The sequence below is a fragment of the Vulpes vulpes genome, chromosome 4 (assembly GCF_048418805.1).
Source record: "Vulpes vulpes isolate BD-2025 chromosome 4, VulVul3, whole genome shotgun sequence".
In the NCBI taxonomy this organism is placed as follows: Eukaryota; Metazoa; Chordata; class Mammalia; order Carnivora; family Canidae; genus Vulpes; species Vulpes vulpes.
In genome coordinates this window covers 52,946,498-52,970,105 of record NC_132783.1, presented here as the reverse complement: position 1 = coordinate 52,970,105, position 23,608 = coordinate 52,946,498, and positions in this window count along the sequence as shown.

Here is a 23,608-nt window from a genome sequence, read left to right as displayed (position 1 = left end):
AAAGTAAGTCCCATCTTGTTTGGCAAGTTAATTTCTACATTTTAGTGGTAACAACAAAGGAACGTTTTTCTCTTTTATCCTAAATGGTTGTGTATTTTGAGTCGGAGACTCACATTCAGCTTATCTCTGATTCTCAAAATAGGTCACAATAGGCATTAAGAGTTCTGAAGAGCTCTCTGAAACTACTGAAATTAATTGTATACAAAAGTTTGTGCATAAGTTTACAAATTGTTGTCCTACAATTTAATCTTATAAAGACAGTATCTTAAAACAAGGCAATTAGAAAAATAACATGTATTTCAGTCAAAGGAAATCGTGGTAAACAACAACAAGAAACTTCACTAATTGTGTATCAAAATAATTGTGTTTATGTGTTTATAATGACATTGTACAAAGAATTTTACTTGACTTATAGAAATACATTGAGTAAAATAAGATTAAAAAAAGGACTTTCAGCCCTTTAAAATTGAAAAATGAAACATACTATCAGTATTTTCCCCTTCTCCTGTAAAAAAATCTCAAGAAGGCAATAGTAAGAAGAAAGTTAACACAAATTTCTTTTTCAATAAAACGAGTTGACAAGTTAAATCCCAGACTCAAAAATAGTTGGAAAGTGTCCCATAATCGGTGAAGACTCAATAGCAGGACTGTAATCAATAAGGGCTGTAATCAATAGTCTATCCAAGTATGATACAAAACTTAGAATATATAAAATAAAAGATTGACAAATTTAAGTGCATAAAACAACAACAATAATAAAATGTCTTTCAGTAAACACCCTGAAGAGAAATGACCAACTAGAAGAAATATTTTTAATCCATTACATTCAGTGGTCTAGTTTTCTTAATATAAAAAGAAATTTAAAAAATTAGTAAGGAAAGGATCGTCAATCCAATAAGAAAAAGGGCCAGTGATATAAAAAGACAACAGAAAATATAAATGAATCTTAATCATAAAAAGATGCCCAATTTTACTCACAATAAGACAGTAGTATCACTATGACATTGTTCTTTACCAATCATATTGGCACATGCAAAAAAAAAATAGCATGCTGGTGGGAATATAAATTTATAAATTTATAATACTTATATAAATTTTTTGGAAAATCCTTCAAAATTTCAAATATTTATATTGTGAAAAAATATACTTAAAAGTCTGTTCATTAAGTAATGTTCGAAATGGTGGAAGATTGAAAACAATCCTAATCTTATTAGTACAAGTTGAGTTAAATAAGGTAGTTGTTTTTTATATCAAAGAATATAATAATAAGTAGCTATAATAAGAATGTAGAAGATCTGTATGTAGTGATGTGGAACTATGTCATATATATATATATATATATATATATATATATATATATATATATATATGTAGTTAAAAGAAAATAGCAAAGGATAAAATCATGTGTATGACTTGCTCCTTTTCTGCCAAAAAGAAAAAAGAGAGAGAAAGAAAACAGTATATGTACATGTTTATACATTCTTTAAAGATCTCTTGAAGAATTAAAAAAAAAAACAACTGATTTGGCAAGAGTAGGAGGTTGGTAAGTAGCTGAAAGAGGAGTAAGGACAACTTTTCATATGTACATTTTTATTTCTTTAGAATTTTGGACCATTCAAAATTGTACTGTATTTATATTTGTACTGTATATTCAAATACATAAAATTAAAGGTAAAATCAAACAACAATGACAATATGTACACTTATTATCTTATTTTTTTATGGAAGAACATATGGATATATTTATTTTTAGATTAAGGATAGCTGTGGAGTCTTTATTAACAAATGATGATATTATTTGTGTTTGTCTTTTAAGAAAAATAATTCCAGTTGCTATTCACCTGCTAGAAAAAGAATTAAATGCTTAAATGCAAACAGAGTAAAAAATATGATTCCATCTTCAGTTTACTTTAATATAATTATACTCCCTGACTCACTTATCAAATTATTCCTTTCTGCAGAAGCTATTTCTTTATTGTCATGGACTAATAACACATATCACTAGATCATCCAGATTTTTGCTTGACATATAAAAAGCCATATATATTTAATGTATGAAACTCAATGAGTCTGAAGATAAATATATACCCATGAAACCATCGCAACCATAAAAACCATAGACATATCCATCACCTCAAAAAACTTACTTCTTTGGGGTGGCTCACGGTCATGAGTTCAAGTCCTGTGTTGGGCTCCACTTTGGGCATGGAGCCTACTTAAAAAAAAAAAAGGTTTCCTCTCACTTCCATTATTATTATTAATTATTATTATTATTATTATTTATTGTAGTGGTGGTGGTGGTGGTGGTGATGATGATGGGGGTGGTAAGGACACAATATAGATCTACTCTCTTAGAAAAAATTAAATATACAATACAGTATTATTAACTGTAGGTATTATGCTGCATAGTAAGTCTCCAGAACTTAATTATCTTGCATAACTGAAATTTTGTATCTTTTGGCCAATGTCTTCTAATTTCTCCTTGCCCCCAGACACTGGCAACTATCTTCCTATTCTCTACTTCTATGAGTGTGACTGTTTTAGATTCTGCACGTAAATGAGATCATGCAATATTTATCTTTCTGTTTTTGGCTTATTTCACTTGGCATAATGTCCAGGTCTATCCAGGTGGTTGCAAATGGCAGGATTACTTTCTTTTTGAAAGTTGAATAATATTCCATTGTATGTATATACCATTTTCCTTATCTACTCATTTGTTAATGGACATTTAAGTTGTTTACATATCTTGGCTATTGTGAATGAACATGTGGATTTAGATATCTTTTCAAGATCCTGGCTTCAGTATGTACCCAGAAGTGGGAGTATGGGGTGTCTGGGTGTCTCAGTTGATTAAGTATATAACTCTTGGTTTTGGCTCAGGTCGAGATCTCAGGGTTGTGAGATTGAGCCCAGCACTGGGGTCCATGCTCATCTCAGAGTCTGCTTGAGATTCTCTGCCTCTCTCCCTCTGCTTTTCCCGTGCTCTTGCATGCATATATGCTGTCTCTCCCTCTCTGTCAAATAAATAGATAAATCAAATCTTTTTTAAAAAGAGTGAAAGTGCATATGGTAGTAATGTTTTTAGTTTTCTGAGGAGTTTCCATACTGTTTTCCATAATGACTGCACCAATGAACATTTCCAACAGTGTACTAGGTAGGGTTCCCTTTTCTCCACATCCTCTTCACAACTCATCTTTTTTTTTTTTTCTAATTATTAATGATAGGCCTCACTTTCAGATCTAAGCTTGCTGGTGACAAGTGCAAAAATGGGTACAAAATTAATGTCTAACTTTGTTTTACCCACAACAACAAAGATCTCTTTTTGCACTATAAAGAATGGTTCCTAGAGCAGATATCTTCAATTGCCCATTTGACTGTGGAAATCTCTAATTTCACTCTGGAATATTTGATTTTAAACAATATAGCTTCCTGATGGACCTTCTAGGATGAAGTTCTAGCAAAATACACATACATATAAAGAAGTGGATATTTTTGCTACATACAGTTGTTGATTGTAAGTCAAACACATTCAGGAAGATGTCTTCCAAAATTTCTGCATTGAGTTCTAGAGCAATTCATCCTTAGCTACTGTTTCTGAAGTAGTTAGATGGCAGAAATAGTATCTATTGAGGCTAAATCTTGTCTTAAATGTAGAAAAGACCAGTCATCTCTTTATCCTCTATAGTAAGAGGATACACATCTGGTATTTCAAAAAGAGTTTGACAGAGTTAAGAGTTTAATTTGAATAGGAGAATCAAAACTTATCTCTGCTTTACATAGCTTTAAATTATAATCTGATCAGTAAGTGGTTATTATCTACATTTATTCTTTGTGGCATTAAGACATATATGCTGTTTAACTGTAAGTCTAGAACTTGATCTATCCCTTCTTCTTCTTTGGAGTTAAGGAAAGGAAATGATGCCAATGGCGATGATGATAGTAACAAGACAACAGTGGCTGGCATTTAATGAGCACATATTTTATTCTGGGTGCTGCAATAAGTGTACTACGTCCATAATGTTATTCATGCCTCACAAAGACCTGTAAAGTAAGTACTATTACTATGCCTATTCTACAGAAAGGGAAGCATGGATTTTAGAGGTAACATTCAAAGTCACATGGCTACTGCATGGCAGACCTGGATAGTGTAATACACAGAATTGTGAATTTGGTGAGTTTAGAACAAATCCTGTTCCATGAAGGGTCCTCTGAATTCTAATTTTATTCATCTTGAAATGTGTAAATATTTCTACCTAAATCCATTCACAGGTAAATACTCTTTGCCTCCCTTTCAGGGTATCTTTCTTCAGCAAATACTTTAAATATTTCTCCCAATTTAGTTTCATTATAAATTTTCTTCACCAGCTAAGATACATTGAGGTGCAATCATAAAATTTCAGAATTAATTTTTTTGCCAGTGGAATTCCCATCATTTATTGTATTTGATCTGTCCTTTGCATTTGCAGAGATACATTTCAGTGTCTTCCTGTTTGTAAGCTCTGTAACATTTAGTATAATTCTCGAAAAGTTTTAAAAGTTGGAGAGTTTTTTTAAAATCTCTATTAAATATTTCAATTAAAATTTTTCAACTTATTTTGGACAAACAGTGAATACCATTATAATGCAATACTGTTGTAGGACACTCAGGTTGATTATAGGATAGGATGTCTTCAGACATTTTAAATTAAAGCAATAATAGGGACAGTTTTTGTGTCCCTTAAAATAAAAATGAGGACTTGTGATTGTGGAATCATGCTTCAGGAAGCTCGATTTTCTTGGTTTTATTACCTGGAACACTGATTCCATCTTTTAGGTCCTCTTTCTGGAAACACTTCATATTTTTCTTAAAAACACTAAGAAAGGTCCTATATGGATGGTCTCCAATCTTCCACTGCCTTAATCTGATAATACCATTAGTTTGTGAGACATTCAGTCTAAAATGTTATCAGAGCTATCTACTTCACAAATTGCAAGTTTGGTTTAACAGTGTTCCACATGAGACTTATAGCTTTGCCATTATTAGCTCCTGTTGCATTTATTATTATCTTGAGGAGAAATCTACTGGGAACAATATAAGACCATATGAAAATGTTGCCATTTAGCAGAATTTATTCTGAAAATTCTTAAGTAGCTCAACATGTGCACAGAAAACATTTTCTTAATTATAGCCTACAAAGAAGAGGTGAGTGAATATATCAACAATTTCAGCTTTATTAACCATAAAATATTTAAAAAGATTTCAGCAAAACATTGGTAACTTTAAAATATAAAAATAATAAAATTGTATTAAAATATACTTTTCGGAAAATTTCAAAAACTATTGTATTAGAGACAGATACCACTAAGAAATCCACTTAAAAATGTGAATATGTACTAAGAATATTTATTTTGCTTGTTTTCTTTTAATGTGAAGAAAGCAAATATAAAGTTTTGCAATTTCTTAGTTATACAGATATTTGACTTTTAATCTTAGAAAAAATATTATACACTTCTGAGAACGATGTAAAAAAATTATTTCCACTCTCAAAAATGTCCTTAGTTGGACAACAAATAACATGATCGTTCTTCTTAAATCATTTCTTTTAGACGTAACCTGCTCTGTCAGTAGGTGGCAGTCCTGACAACATCTAAGGGAGAGTCACACTTCTGAGGAAAACCAAGTTAAGCGTAGGGAGAGAGAGAGAGCACACACTTGTGAATGAGAGAAGGATAGAGAGAAAGAGAGGGAAGGGGTTTATAATGGGATTATGGAGAGAACTGTGGCTAATTTCTAGCCATTCCATCCACCCATCATTCATACAGAGCTGAAATTAAGCTGTTTCATGTAGACATTTAAAAAATTAGCATAGAAATGTGAAATACCGTTATATTTTTTTTCCTGTCAGTTGCACTTGTCCTATTTTTCTTCTGCAGGTTGTGTGAAGTTAGGCTGAAGCTATGAGTGGAAAAGAAAATATGGTGATTTCATTTTACCAATATGCTAAGGTTGTAGAAGAATAATGATAAATGATTAAAAAGAATTATAAACCCATAGACTGGAACTCAAAATTGTACTTGCTTAGGATAGAACTGAAGACCCTCAACTTGATGTAGTAGAAAAATATTCAGTTATTTCTAGAATTAGGGTGAAAATTAAATTCTAGGCAGAATTTCAAATAATGTGCATATATTTATGATTTTCAGCCATCAGTGGAATGTAATTAGCTCTGAATATTTTTGTACTTATATATTAGGCATCTCAAATATGTTGTTTATGTATTTTATTGACAGGTTGCAGAAAGGATTATTTTGAACTTTAACAGAAACTGAACAGAGGGTCTTTTGGAAGGTGGATGAGAGCAAGTAAGTTGGGTGAAGCTCTGTCCTGTATTTACCTTTCTCTATCCTGTTACTGTCTTACCTTCTGTGGTCAGGAGAGATGAATATGTTTCCAGAATACTCCTTTACTTACCAAAAGTACTAAGGCAAATTCAAGGACTGAACACAATAAAATATATTTGGAGAGGGAAATCACAAGTATTTAGCCATTTAAAAATGGCTAGTGAAGCATAGAAAACAATCTTCCAGGGCAAAATGCTGGTTGTTTGTAATTTGTAATTTTTAGAGGAAGTCGGAGAAACAAGGAGTTTTTAAAATCAAAAGGGCAAACTGATCAGATATGAAAGATCTGGAGATAATAGCCTGTCAGAAACCTTAGTCTAAGGCCAGGAAGAAATCAAAATTATGGATTGAACGAAGCTAAGAAAAACCCCACCCAGAGCAATACCTTTGAGATGAAGTTAGTTAAAAGGAAGTTGACTTGAAACTCAGATTTGAAGATACTCTCCTTCTATGATCTAAGTATCTGGAGTAGGGAACTGCCTTGCTAAAAATGTCCAAACTCCAGTTTGCAAGTCAAGGGCCCTTTGTGAGATGTCTCAGCCTGTTTGTTTCCTACTTGTTCCCAATAAGCAGACACTCTGGACTGCTTGATGTCAGGCATGTGTCCGGGCCTTTCCACCTCCATAATAACTATCTGGGTTCTCATATTCCTACTTCCCTAAAACTACCCACATCACCACTTTGAAGATACACACACTCCTCCTGTTTGATCAAACGCATTAGTCTTGCCATATTGATTCCCTCAGCCAGAAGTACTCTTGCCTCTTTTCTGAGTCCAAATTTTACTACTGTATATTGCATTCATCTCTTAGGGCATTCTATTTTGATTGGAACTGTTGATGCCTACCTTTTCTAGGCTGTAAACCCTTGCAAATAGCATGCATTTTATTATGCACAGGAAGAGCCAACACTGCCAATAAATATTTATAAACTAATTATTATATACATAATTATTAAATTATTGTAATTATAAAAATAATGGCTAATTAATTAATTGACATGGTTTTCATACTTTTCCAAGCAGATCACTGGGTCTTGGGGTCACAAATCTAAAAAAGATACTGAGGACTGGAATGCAAATTATAGTGGAGAAGGAATTACTTAATAGTTTAAACTTGTTTATGTAATGTTACAGGAGACTCTGGGTTTACTTCGACTGTATCTGGTTTTACCATGTAGTAAACTTGAAATGGTTATCTGTCCACTAGATTACAATAGAAGGTTAAAAAAGAAAAAAAAGCAGGGTATTTTTTTCTATGATTGGGAAAACCATGGTCAATGATGGAAATATCGCCTCCCTTACTGGAGTGAGGAGGATATAGGTTATGCTATAGAAGAGGCCCTCCTATTTTTAGGTTTTTCTTGGGGAGCTTATACCATTTTGTCACTTGTGACACTGGTGAAAGCATCTAGCAAAATGCCTATATATAATAGATACTCAATAAAAAAATTGTTTACCTTGTTGCATTACCAAATGCCTCTGAAAAGATTTTCTATTTATAATCATGAGTTATGAAATTAAGTGTTTAGGTCTTTGCAAACCATCAACTGTGAAACAGATGGAGCTTAATAAGGAGTATAAATGATGCTTATTTCCTCGTGCATAACAGATAACTCAGCTTATTTTTTATAACTAGAATAAGTAGAAAGTCAGGTTGAAAAACAATTAGGAACTTTGATTTCTTTTAAAATTGGAATTCCTCTGTAAATATTACTATAGTAAGATTATTAAGAACATTGTAATCAGGGCTCAGAAGTAGTTTTCTTTAAATATAAGAAAATGCATTTAAGTATCCATTTTAATATTTTTTCTAGCATTTGAACAGTGGTTTAGTAAAGTCTTTAAATTGAATTGGCATCTTTAAACTATATACCAAAAATTAGGATTTGCCAGCACAGACCATTATTTTTATGGTTCCCTGATGCAGTGCATATGGAAACTATTTAAATATCCTTTAAATCTTTTAGTGAGGTCTACTTATATGGAAGTATCAAAGAAGTTGTAGCATTGTAAATACAAAAATAAAATGAAATAAATTCTAGATACTCTTTGGGTGTAGAATGATTTCATAGCATTTCCCATTTTGGACAGTAGATGTCACCAAAAAGTTAAAGATGCCTGAGTAACAGCCACTCTTAGTACACCGACTAAGTACAAATTATTAGTACAAATTATTATTTGATCTAGTTGTGAAAAAACTGTTAGAGGAAGAAAACCTTCTTTGTCATAAACCTTACCCCCCTTTTGCCTTTATCTATTAAATGCAATGTTTCCTACTATTGAACATATTTAAAGCCTACGAAAGGACAATGTGTTTTATTTCTTTTTCCTTAAAGGACAATGTATTTTATTTCTTTTTATTATTCTACCCTTTTCTGTCACATCTTGAATTTCCATTTATAATGTTTATATCTGGTCTGCAGAGTCTAAGAATAGAAAATTAACTAGTAATTCTATAAACCTCTGAGATTCTCAGGTGAAGGATATTAAATGAAATGTATGCCTAATTGCAATATGTGCCAAATTATTATATTTTTCTTTTAAGCAGGGGCAGAGGACTCTCCATATACTATCAATAATGACAGCATCATCATATTTGAATATTACTGCCTAATAGTCAATTAAGGGTTGCCAGAGCTGCCTCTCTCAGTTGGAGGCAGAGAAAGAGGGTGAGGGCCTCACAACTGCTTTCTCAGCTTAGCAAAGGCTGACCAATTCCAACCTTGCACTAATGGTTTGATCCCAAGACAACTGCAAAATATCTCAGCCCTTTGGGCTAAGCAAAGAAAAGCAGGGGCAAGGCTAGCCCACCTCCTCAACCTTAGCAACCACTTTGTTTTGAGGAAATCATACTTAGCAGCCACAGCCAGAGGAAAAATTGAGCTATCAATGAATTAGGTGTCCCTGAATGATTCCTCTGATGGACCTATTCACAAGGCTTTTTAATCAATCAACCAATCAATCAATCAGTCATCAGTCAGTTAATTTACAGAGGGTAGGGAGGGGCAGAAGGAGAGGGAGAGAATCCTAAGCAGGCTCCATGCAGAGCTCGATCTAATGACCCACGACTCATGACCTGAGCCGAAATCGCAGGCTCAACTGATGGAGCCACCCAGGTGCCCCCAGACCTCTTAGATCACAGTCATTTTCCCACTAGTTCTGAGTCCTAAAACTCTAAAATAAGTGTCAAATGTGTTAGCTCCAGTGTCCCTGGAACCAGGAAGATAACAAAAATATGAGAATTGGTCCAAACTGGTTGCTCTACCATAAGACATTCCAGTTCAAACTTTGGCCAGTGCTTTGGCCACCCAAACATAAATCTATAAACCAGGCTTTGAGTATTTGGCCCTTGCCCTAATATTTGGTTTGGATATTTATGTATAATATTTAGACAAATCATTAACTTAGGACTTTATGAAAACCACCAAAGGATCTATGCAGGCTGTTTGAGCTTGCATTCTAATGAATTCATACAGCAATTTGCACATATAATCACACAGAAAAAATTATAAAAGTTATTATATAGGATAAAATTATTGAGGTAAAATTATAGAGGATATGGAGAAAAGTTCTGATATCAGTTTCAATTTCTCCTAAGTACTTTGAGATGATTTCTGATTCGAACAGTTCTGTCTTTATTGTCTTTTTTTGCTATCCTTGACCTGCACTAGACCTCAGCCTTTGTTCTTGTATCCTAATATTGTCCATTAGCTCAGTAAACCATTCTGTCAACACCCATGTGCACCAAATATTTTATTCAATATAATTTTGAAGTACATACATAATGGAAACATACTGTTTTGGAAATAAACAATGCAATGCAAGTTTAGTTAGAAGAGCTTATATTTAACTTGAAATTACTGAATCCAAAAGAAACCCAAGCAATCTTTACTAGTTTTCTCCCCAAATAAGCTACAACAAACTATGAATAAAAACTAGGTATAGAATTAGCAAATTTCTATTTCTGATGATTTTTTCTGTTTCCACATATCTTTTTATTTTCTACAGCTATGCAGTTTTTTGACAGCTGTTTTCACTTAATATTTATCATATGTTGCTAAGAATTCTCATACATATTTTAATTATTGCCCAATACTCTTCTATCAAGTTAATAGGCCAAAATTTAATCATTTTGTAGTGCTGAGTTTCTGGGTGGCTCAGTTGGTTAAGCATCTGCCTTTGGCTCAGGTCATGATCCTGGGGTCCTGGGATCGAGCCCCAATACAGGGCTCCCTGCTTGGGGTGGCACCTGCTTCTCCCTGTGCCCCTCTCCCTGCTGTGCTCTTGCTCATTCTCTCTCAAATAAATAAAATCTTTTTAAAAAATCATTTCATATTGCTAAATATTTAGGATTTTTTTTTTGGTCTGGAATAAATAATTCTGCTATGAGTATAGATATTCTTTCTTTTAGATAATCCTTAGGAATATTCCCTGGAGTGAGATTATTGCATCAAAGGATACTAACATTTATATAGTTTTTGGAACACAGAAAAATGATTTCTAGAATGTTTATCAATTTATGTATATACGTCACCAACATCAGTAATTACTTTATTTTTCATTTTGCACACTTATTAGATGTAACATGTTTTCAAATTTTTAATGTCCAATTTAAATTTTTCCATTTATTTGCTTACTTATATTTCCTCATATGTGCTCAGTTTTTTTTTCTTTTTGATATTATGTCTTTTCCTGAAATTATTTCATTAGCTTTTTCCTCTTTATTTTAGTTATGAAATATTTTATTATAAGGAAAGGATCATTAATAAGTAGAAGAATCCATCTTTTCCTTTGTGGTACCTTTTCTCTCCGCCTTATCAAGATTGTAAATGAGACAACTTTCCTCCAAGGTCTTTGTTAATTAGTTTATATAATTCTTCCTGGCAGCCAAGCTGTGGGTAACGTCCCTATTTAGTTATTAATCTACTGGCATTGCAGGGAAGGCATGTGATAAAAATTATCTTCAATAATTCTCATTAACTTTGAAACACTTGCTACAAATAAACTCTTATTTATTGTCTTAACTAATTTTGTTGGAAGTAACTAAAAATAAAAACTTGCTAATAATTGTAAGTATAGCAAAATTCAACACAGTGTGCTCAGCTCTGTGAATTTTAGACAATATTTTTTCCTTCAACTTATTTTGATATACAACTCCAAATATTAAGGAACCAATTTTTTTCAAGTGTTTTTGCCCCCAACGTAACAAGTCTAACCATTGCTCTACAGAACACATTGCTTGTCTTAACCAAAACCAGCTAATTTCCAGTAGTAGTTTCTTTTTTAAAGATTTTATTCATTTATTTATGAGAGACACAGAGAGAGAGAGAGACAGAGAGACAGAGACACAGGCAGAGGGAGAAGCAGGCTCCATGCAGGGAGCCTGAGTGGGACTCGATCCTGGGACTCCAGGACCACGCCCTGGGCTGAAGGCGGCGCTAAACCACTGAGCCATCTGGGCTGCCCTCCAGTAATAGTTTCTAATTGGATATTTAAAAGGTTAACATTTGCTTTCAAGTTGATTTGCTCTTTCTTCAAAAGACTGCTTGACACCACATGACTTGTGAATTTTTTTGTTTGTATAGACGCTGCGTCTGGCCTTAGAATATTGCAGTTTATACATCAAAGAAGTCTTATTCTTCCCTTATGTAAGAATTTGAGAAAGATGAAATGCTATCATCGGCTTCATAAATATGGAACATATCTGCTACCCCACTTAGAAGCCACAAAATATTTTATGCAGAAAGAGATTTACTACAATTTGCTGAGTGTTCACAACCCTCCGGACAACAATATTAATCTCTCGGGCTTTGAGTACTCACTCAAGTAGACTAAAATAGACTGAGCATTTGCCTTTTTCATACATTTCAGTTGTTATTTTCTTCCTTTTGTTCTTTCTCCGTAATATCTAGTGATCTCCAAATCGAGAGATAAGAGAACATGAGCGGGTGCATGGAAGAGACGTTTCTTAAAGCTCGCTACAAATCAACAGGACAGAAAGCACAGCACAGATTCGTGGAAAGGCATGACAGAGTCATTGCCTTGCTCCTTAGAGCCTCCGCCCACTACCTATTAGGGCCACTGCTGGTTTCACCTTAGGCCCGCCCTGATTTATTCTAAGCCCAATACCCCATGGACTGGTGTTTATTGTCATGGTCATTATAAGCCATTATTATTTGTTCCTAGAGTGCAAATGAACCTTTTTCCTTTTAATTTTTCTCTGGAAAAGTCCCCCAAGGGAATGATAACTTGCAAAAAAAAAAAGTCACTTTTTTTTTTTTTAATTTGTTTGTTTTTTTGGCCTAATGAGTTTAAGTTTAATTTGGGGCTTTGTAAGGGAAAGGCTAAAGGGACTGAGACTTACAGTGGTTAATTCTAGCTGACCATATCAAGGACATTTTATACTCATAGACGATAGAATCTCTTGAGTATTTTGAGGGTCTTCTACTCAAGCCATGCTAGTCTTGGGAGACTGCTGTGAGAGAAGAGAAAGATCTAGCAAGGAAAACAAGGTATCAGTCTGTGGGAAAGTCTAGAAACAGGGAGTAGTATGGCAGAAATGAAATGGAGAAGTTCCAAGTGTTTGGGCAGCAATTTCAACATGTAGTACTCAGGAAATCCTTGTAAAAATGCATTCCTTTGTAAGGCTCCTGTGAGATTTGTTTCTTTGGTATTGTAGTGAAATTGTTAGTGAAGTGAAAATATTAAAAAAAAAAGAAAATATTAAAAAACAAGATGATCCACAGCTTAGTAGAAATACTGAACCTCCTAAAACATCATGGAGAGAAAGAGTACGGGGTTAAGGATAACACGACAGATGTTTCATGCTGGTAATTTTGTTTGATGATGAAATTGCCTTTTGTTTTGTGAGTGAGACCTTCATCTGCCAAACTGTTGATTCTTACAAAATGGCAGCATTCCAATATTATCCTTCAAAAACTGAAATCCTTCTCTTTTCCATGAGGAAGTCCTCTCTTAAAATCTGGAATTCATATTAAAGTAGCAGTCAGTTATGTCTGCACAATTCTTGGTAGTCCTCTGATTAAATATGCTGGGTACATTGGAATGATGATGCCGTTTAGGTTTTATTAGGAAATTCAAGGAGATGCTGGAACACTTTGTCTCTTTAGCAGTTATGTGTTTGATCTCTCGTGACTATGACTAATAATATGTTCTTAATTTAGAGCATCTTTTTCTAGGAAAATGGTTTAGGAAATATATAGCCAGAATATGTGATTGTTTTTTGGCTGTTCTTCCCATTGCAGTGTTTTAGGATTATCACTAATCTATGCCTGTGACTCAACAGTGTGTTCTTCAGGCAATTGAACATAATAAAATCTGGACACATTCTTCATACTTAAAAAGGATCTTCTCTTCCTTTCACGTGAAAATCTCTTCATTTCTCCTTGGCTTTGTTAGCCTTTGAAATTAGCACCCAGTCCCTAATTATAACAGGGCTATGTTTCTGTTCTGCCTATTACTACGATCTGAATCTCTTCTACACTCCTTCTCGTACATCATTAAAGTGCATTCCCAAATCTACCTTCAAATAAACACTTTATACCTCTTTTTAAAATCTTTCTTCCATATTTCCTATTTGTAGAATAAAAACGAAGTCTTTATCTATCTTTGGATTTCTGCTGATTTCTGCTGATCTTGAAAGACCCAGCCCATGTATAATTTGTATGGTCTTGTTTTGTATGGTCTTGTATGACCATTCCAGTCATAAGTGGTTAAATTCTTTTCACTAGATATATTTTGAACACATACTCTATATGAGGCATTAGACTGGGCTCTGATAGAAGGTTTTTCATGGAGATGTCAGTTAGGAGATGCCTTCAAGGATGAATAGAATGTGACAGGCAGATTTTTCTGAAAAGTTTTGTGGGTGGAGGTAGCAGAGGAAAGTCACATCATTAAGAAAGTCTGTAGCCTGTTATGTTAGAATAGTCAATAAACCAGACAAACAAGGGTACAGGATTTATGAAAGGGAATAATGAGTAAGAATGCTGAGATGTTAGGTTTAGGCTAGGTCCTGGAGAGTGATACATACACATACACACGGATATGCATATATATACTTTTTAAAGCAATCTCAAATTTACAAATTTACAAAAAGTTGCAAGTTTAGCACTGAGAACTTTTATTTCCTTCAACCTTTTGAGACTAAATTGTTCATCTGATGTCTCATTGCCCTGCACACTGTAGTATGCATTTCATATAATCAAAGACATTCTCCTACATAACCATCCCTTATCCAAATGTGAAACACCCATCCAAATATGAAAATGAACACAACTATTTATCTCATCCTTATATCTCCTTCAGGTGTATCCATTTTTTTCTCCTATGAAGCACAAGGACCCTGTTTAAAATAATATATTTTGGTTTTTTTCTGGATGTTTCAAATGCCCACATAGTCCCTTTAGGGGTCTATGTGCAGTGCTTTAGGAAAGATGTATTTAGCTTGGCCCTGAGAACCTTACTTTGGTCTCACACCACTCCAGCATTGTGTTCCTAGTATATCACATTTTCTCTGTAAAATCAATTTCTTTTTTTTTTTGTAGAAATTCTCTCCTGATAACTTTTATAGGAAACCATGTAGTTTTGATTAGATGATAAAGCGAGGACCTTTCTGAGTGGTATCTCTGCCCCAAAGCCAGTGATGAAACCTTTCTCTGGAGGCTGTGCAGGTGGGCTCTTGGTTAGCTCCACTAGTCCTCCAGATGAGTCCATGTGTCTGAAACTCCATGATGACAGCACAGAAGATCCTCTGCCCAACATTTCAATCGTCGGGACCCAAGGTTTGAAATTTTAAGCTGCCTGATTTATCATTCCTATTTTACCAGAATTGTGGAATAAATATATAATCATGAAATTATGGTAGAGAAAAGACTATAAAAGAATGTTCTTTATTACCTTCACTTCTCCACTCCAGGGTTGCCACAGGCTTACGCATGATTTAATATCAGTTTTGATCTTAACTGGTCTGTGTTCTACGAACAAGAAGGTGCTCACCTGACAGCACAGAACAGAGGTGAGCCTCTTTCAACTATGATCTCTAGTCGAGTCTCACCAGGGCCTTTGTCAGGAACACGTCATTCTGTGTCTTTTGGTGGGACTTTAGATCATTCAGATTTCTATTTCATTAGGAAAATGTTCTCATCATGCTAGTAATAAATCTTTAGGCCAGAAAATGATTTTTATTTCATTTTCAAGGCAAATTTCTTGGAAAATTAAAATAATGCTCAACATTATTTAAAATTTTGACTATCTTAAAACATTCAATGATGGATTGTACTGAGCTAAATAAATTTCAAAGCTGTGTCTTTATGCTGTATTACACTTGCTATGACATTTCTATTATATTATTTTTCATGATCATATATTTCCTTACTTTCATCTGACTCTAGTGGAAAATGTATGTGGAAGCATCAACAGATTTCATAGTGGAATTTTGTTAGATTCTGTGGCTGTCTCTTCTCAATGCCTCATTAGCGAAGAGGTGGCCTTTTTGAAGCTGACTGACAAGCGTCCTGCTGATCTTATTCCCTGCTGGCATGGTTGGATCTTGACAAGGGCAGGAAGGAAAAGAAAGGAAAGCTATCTGTGATCCAAAGGCCTGAGACTTTGGGGGAAAAATGTTCCCAATGGGACCTTCATGACTGAACTCCACAATTTGTATGTGTGTTAAAATAACATCGGATCCACCTTTCAAAGAAGATCATTATTTTTGAAATACAGATGTGAAACATCAGCTTCTACATATGTTTACAACATGTATAAAGACTAATGCAGGAAAGAATGAGAATATTCCTATTATATCTATTTTGTAAGGAGAAGAGGTGAATCTTTATGAGAATTCTCAAAAAGAAAATTTAAGGGGCAGAATTTTCAGTGTAGTTATGCAATCTGTTCTTTCAGGGTGATGTCCTTCCATCATCACTAACAAGTGTTCCCACCCTTTGACATTTGCTAGTACACTATTTGGTCATAGCAACGGTAAAATATGTTCCTTGTTTTACTTTGTTAAAAGGAAATGCATCATCTATTGTACTAGTTCTGGGTGAAGCTTACAGGTTTATAGGGAATTCCTGATAAGAATGTTAACAACAAACTCCATGGCTACTTAATAGTGAGCTGAGGATTTGATTTGAAAATGCATACCAGATGTTCTCATTAAAGTATTTTGACTTCTTTATTTTTCTATTTATACTAAAAGAGGTAAGTGAGATCTTAGAGTAAAACCCACAAAAGCAGATATCACTATTATTGGAGTTCTAGTTTGATCACTGAATTCTTTTCCTTCACATCACTAAATATAGCAAAAGTATGAGATACCTTATATAGCTTAAAACATGGGTTAACACATCAAAGGATCACCATGTAGGTTATAAATGGAATCTCTTTAAGAGATGAATGAATAGTTCCTCTACGTATTATTTGATGTATTTATAGTTAAACATCTCAGTGTAACAAATTAATCCTTCTCTAAGTCAGAGTTCCCTTTGCTGCCAAGTGAAGATCATAGTAACTGGCACACCTGCTTCAGCGATTTGTACTGATGATCATATGAGAAATGTTTATAGAATTAACTTATAAGTGATGAAGCAATATACATATGAGTGATTCTTATTACTATTATTTAGATTGATACTTAAAGTCTCCTTTTTTCTATAAAAAATAGAAACTGTACAAAACGAATGTTTTTTGTTTTTTTTTTTTAATCTATGAATGAAATTAGTCATAAATTCGCCACAGCCCTTCCCTTTCCTGCTCATGGTCCTGCAAGGATAACCACCAGTACGAATGAGCTGTCGGAGGTGCTGAGAGGTGGAGCAGACAGGTATTGGGACAACCAGGCAGCTGAGGGAGTAGCTCGTTCTTCATCTTTCACATAGCAATTTAAGCTGGTTGTTAAGAAAATATATGGGACATAAAACTTTCTCTTTGAAGAGCTATTTTTTATTCTAGGGGAAGCCAATGTACATTATATTATCCCATTTCCCTCTACTTTCTTCTTTTTAAAGAAAATCTGTCAAAGAAATTTTAAGTAACCTAAATAGATTGTGAAATTTTTCTTTTAAACCTTTAAACCTTCTTCATAGCTTTCTTAACAACTACTTTTAAGATTTTTCTAGTTTTAAAGCTATTCAATGAGAAGGACACCTAAAAAAAATCAGCTTTGGAAGATATGAACATATATCTCTTGCATGGGAAAGAAAAGTTTCCCTGATCCTCTTAGGGTCTCTGGCTGTGTCTGAAAATTAAACTGACAAGGAGAGATTTACAGGAGAAAAGTATTCATGTTGACTTCATGTAAATTTCATATGACATGGAAGCCTTCATAAGAAAGTACGGGCCCAAAAAAACAGTTAACCTTGAGTATTTTTATGCTAGGTTTGATGAAAAGTGGAGAGTCCTGTACAAATTTGACAGGTCAAAGAGTATGAGGTAAGAGTAGCCAATTGGGGGAAACTTAACAGGGCCTGTTTGCTCAGATTTGCCTTGCTGTCCCTGTCTTCTGAAATAAGAATGCTCCTTTCTTCTGGGTATGAGGGGCCCTCTCACCTGAGGGTTTATGACCTGTTTCTGAGAAGAAGGGTGAGGCGAAGGTAGAGTGACATTCTTGCTTTTGTTATTTTCTTACATTTCTTGCACTTAAAATGTTTAGTATTCTAAGGAGCCCTATTTTGGGGTAGCTTGTGCTAAGTCCATCACTCTATTACCAGAAGCAAAGAATTCAAGGATGAAAACGTACCTCTCAATTCAGTCTTTAAGAAAATCAATGACATTATTATCTACTTTACTTCTATCTTTGGAGCATATAGCAGTTCTTTGCTGGCTACTGGAGGAGGGAGATGATGGGAAGCATGGTGGAAATATACAGCCTGCTGTGGCCTCAAGGGCCTTAGTTTTAGTATTTGTAGAGATGAATATGAGCAGTGTAAAACAGAGGACCATAGAAAGTATGTAATGATATATTTAACTGAATTTAACCAAGTGCTAATTAAATTTAATTCAAATTAATTCAAGTGCTACAGGCAATTAGTATTACAACAACTATCTATATAGATTCATTTTGATCGAAATTGTACAATAATTAAAATTTATTTTTACTATCTTTCCTTTCTATCAACATTTTGTGTACTTACTTTTCCTGTTTCTTCCCTACTACCTAACCTTTACTTAGATCTTTTAGTGATCAGAATGAACCATGGGAAGACTTCAGTATGATTGCCAACACTTTGCTCTTGTCTCCTCCTCCTGATGCTACCTTTTTGTCAAAAGAGATTTTTTTTCCCATTTTATAACTACAAATTTGGAAAATAGGAAACTGAAACTTTTACACATTTAATTTAAAAGTGTATAATAAAGTGCTAGTTCTGGATATTTCCAAAACCATTCAGTGAAATATGAAAATGCCACTGCTGAGATTTTATTTTCATTAAACCTGAGTGGAAGTTGCTTATATTGTACTGCCAAATAAAATTGGCCCACTGTGTAATAAAGGCAAGGTAATAATATGGGCAAAATTGCGGGCTTGTAATTCCAATTTTTAAATTAGACAAGGAAAAAATGCCTCCTGCATGTCTAATGAATATATAGCATTATTCTCCATGTTCCATTTGCTTTCTCTTTTATCCAGGTACCTCCAGAGAATTCTTCAGATTCTTGGTTTTCCTTTTTTCCTACTATAAAACAACATGCCCTGTTTCTTGAAGAGACTTTTTGTAGGGTAATTTTAAACCTATTTCTTTCCAATGGGACAGTGAATGCATTGGTGCTTTCTCTATTCAGTTTATCTCTTGTTTACAGGTATATGGGAAATGAGATTATCACCATTTCAATCCTCTCTGTATTGTAGTTTCCTTGACGACCAACAGAAATCCTTTACTGACTTAGTAATGGTGAATGGAAAGGTTGAACTGAACTAGAAGTTGGGAGAAACCAAGCAGTTTCTAGGTCATTCCTGAATTTATTCATTAGGTAGTAAAATGGCTAAACTCTAAATTTTAATATGTTTGTATACAGTATTAATCTCACAATGAAAAAATGCTTTCTGTTATGTATTTTTCAAAATTCTCTTTAATTAATTTACATGATGTTATTTTCTAAATGATAACACTCATGTAACAGTTTCGTAGGACAGTAAAAGAGAGAGACTTCCCTCCTCCACTTATTTGTAATATGTCATTATTTACTTGGGAAGAAAAGATCACAAACCTTCTGAGCTCAGGATTTATCACTCTATAAAGACTTTCCAAAAAATGCATCCTCTAATTTTGGGAAGAGTATGGTTTATATCACAGAATTAGAATCTTGTCAGATACTTTCCTGTTTTCGAATTTTACCATATAGTTGACTGAATTATGTCATAAATGCAGTGATCACTCATAATGCCTTGATCAATAATTATTTCATGTAAAATATATGCCTTAGATTTCTACCATGTTTAAAATTCTGTATTGTTTTTATTGTGTTGTTTAAAGAGTAACAATTTGGTGCTATACAATCTTATTGGTTAATATGAGGTGAATCTGACTAGCATAAAAATGACAAAAAGCCTTATATTTTAGTCATCTTATTTTAGGGATAAAATAATAGTTCCAGTTTCCAAGCTCTATAAGAGCAGGAAGCATATCTGCCTTATTCATATTTGTCTCAAAGGGTTTTTGGTACAGTGCCTGGCATATGAAAAGGGTTAAGAAAATTTTTGCTGAATAAATGAATGGAAGGATCTTTATTCGAAATGTCATAACTAATTTCTATATGTTCTAGAACTGGAAGGCTTTCCCCCTGTATGGACTGAAATAGAGCCAAATGCCATGCAAACACATATATCTTCTAGCAGGAAAAAAAATACTCTAAAGGCTTTTAGATTACAAAGGATTCTGTCTAAAGGACTACTAATCATTGTAACTTGGTAAAGATTATGCTACTTTAGTGTCCAAAATATTAAAGGGATCAATTGCTTGTTTTAAAATGACTAATGTCGATGGAATAATTAAATATAATATTTCAGTGGCTGTCACCAGCTTTTTACATACTATTTTCTTAGGGAATATTGAGTCCATGCACAAAAATATATGTACAGATCTTAATAGCATTTATTTAGAAACATCAGGGCTGATGTTTTAGATTTCTTTCTTCATAAGGCTTAATCAGCATTAATCTCTTCCTTTTAAGTTATTATTTTTGAGTAAAGGATTTAGAAATTAATTAAAATAGATTCATGTTTGAACTACAAGAGCAACATTAGGAAAGTTTTATGGGAAAAATACCATTAAACTTAGCTAAAGGACCTAGCTTTCTGAGGCATTTTACGCTGCTTTTTAATGAATAACCCATTGAGATCTAATTTATACTAGTTCTGCTGTGCTGTAACAAGCAGCCATTATGTCTCTAAAGCATGAAGATAATGAAATAATGCCTATTTGGAGTTGGTTATTACGTGCACAGAGATATTTTTTCTTGTTTAAAGCTAATTAACATGAAAGACAACTTGACCATTTTAAATGAAATGAGAAGGAAATGAGAGTGATATGCCCACAATGAAGCAGACAATGGAAATTTTAGCTATCAAAGAAAAATGGAGACACACAAACAGTTGAAATTATGCTAACTTTGAGAAAAGAAACATCTTTTCAGGGAATTTTTAAACCAAGTAGTGTCAGCTAAAATGATCTATTCTTTACCAAAGTTTAGCCTAATTTTCTATTTATATTATATACTAATGATATTTTATCATTAGTCTGGAAAACTGGCAAGAAACCCATTGAAGATAAGGGAGCACATAAACAGAAGTAATGTTTAGATGTGTAAGAACACTTCTCAGTGTAGCCATTTATATCTGGGTCTTAGAAAAGCCTTAAAGGGTCCTTGGAAATGAGATTGAGAAACAGTCAGAGGAAATTTTATTTTTATGTGTCCTTTATTATGGGGTTGATAGATTCTTCCTAATAAGGAATTGAAAACAAAGCTTTCTCAGCCTCTGAATTCTGAAGCACCTCAGTTTTCATTTAGAGTTAGGAGACTGCTAAAAATGTTTCAGGTTCTTCCATAAAAGGAAGCAAAGACTAAAGGTGAAAATCCTTTGGGATGTCCTAAATTCCTATAGGAGTTGTGACCTCCCATAGTGGTGGACAAAAAAATTACCTGGGGCCAGTGGTAGATCAGACTTCTACCTCAGTCAGTAGGTCTGGCCCAGGAGTCAATATGCAGGTGATTTTCACCCTATTCCTTAAGAACCACTGGCCTAGAAGTGAGACTGAGGAGGTTGGAGTAACTTGGACACTATCCAACACTGATCAAAATTTATACAATTTGTGATGGAAATAAAACTCTCCTCCAAATTCTGTTGCTCCCTCTCCAAGCCTTTCACTGGGCTCCCTGCTCAGTGGGGAGCCTGCTTCTCCCTCTCCTCTGTCCTCCCCCCTGCCCGCCCCTGCTTCCTGCTCATGCTCCGTCTCTTGCTCTCCCAAATAAATAAATAAATAAAATCTTTTTAAAAAGACAGAAAAAGGAAGAAAGGTGATATAGGAAGCCTTCCTGAATTGTCCCCAAAGAGGTGGAGCCACTTTAAATTATATGCATATAGGTATCATCGCATGTCCTTGGTCTTTTCCCTCTAAAGTACACCTAATTCCCAATTTTTAAAAAAAATTACCTGCATATCATGTATCAGATACATGCTTTTGGATAACTTCATCCAACATGCTTTTAAATGTTGACTTGTCTTTTATTTTTTCAATATGGTTTTTATTTTGGAATAGTTTTCAATATTCAAAAAAGGTTCAAGGGGAGCATGGAGAGTTCACAAACCTCTCCCCTACTTTCTCCCACCGTTACCATCTTACACAGCCAGGGTACATTTGTCACAACTAAGAATACTGGTGCATTACTATTAACCTGAACTGCAGGATTTCACTGTTTTTTCCACTGGTGTCTGTTCTGGTCCAGGACCCAATTCAGAATACCATATAGTATTTTGTCATCATGTTTCCTTTAGTCTTCTCCGGTCTTAGACAGTTTCTCAGTCTTTCCTTGTTTTTTTGTGACTTTGATGGTTTTGAGGAATATCAATTAGGTATTTTACAAAATGTCCCTGAAATATAGGTTTGTCTTACGTTTTTCTCATGACTGGACTAGGGTCATGAGTTTTGGGAAAAATGCTACATGATGAAACGCTATTCTCACCATATCATATGAGGGGGTACATGGTATTAACATGATTTATCACCAATGATCTTAATGTTGCAAGCGAGTCACTAAATCCACTCCACATTCAAGGGGAATTGAGCTCCATTTTCTACAAGGGAGAGTATCTACATAAATTATCAGAAATTCTACAGTAAAAGGGAATTGTCTCTTTTTCTTCATTTGTTTCTATCCATGTAGATTCAAAGATACTGATTTTATACTTTGGATTATAATCCAACACTACATTAATTACTTATGTTGTTTAAATTGTTCTAGCTTTGATCATTGTGATCTTTCAGGTTGGCTTCTTTGCTCCTTTAACATGCTCCCTGCTTTTTTTTTTCTTAAAGATTTTATTTATTTATTCATGGAGAGAGAGAGAGAGAGAGAGAGAGAGAGAGGCAGAGACACAGGCAGAAGGAGAAGTAGGCTCCATGCAGGGAGCCTGATGCAGGACTAGATCCTGGGTCTCCAGGATCAGGCCCTGGGCTGAAGGCAGGGGCTAAACCACTGAGTCACCTGGGCTGCCCTCTGCTTTTTTTTCTTCCTTACTTTCTGGCACTGCAAGGTGTCACATGTTCGCCTTCACCTTGTTTTTGCCTGCCCCATTCAGGAAACCAGTTGGTTTTGATTTTTAACCTCATAAAAACAATGAGTAAATGTATTTGGTTTCCTGTAGATAATATCTTGTTCAGTATCATGAATGCTATTGGTGATACTGATGGTCCAGGCCAAGAACAAACCAACATTTTTTAGGTGCATTACATCAGACAAAATGTAATAAAATCTCTTATCTGTCCTGAAGACACTATTAGGAAAGTGATGAAAGAGATGCTTTCAGATGGATTGCACATTTTCCTTTTCACTTCCTGTCATTATGTAGAAATAGTTTGGAGAGGACACTGTGCAGAAGGGCGGTGGTTTTGCTATTTACCACACACACAAGAAGACATGACCTTGTTCTTAGCTTTATTCAGCAACCTAAATTTCCATGGTAAACAACACTGGCCCCAGACTCAAAAC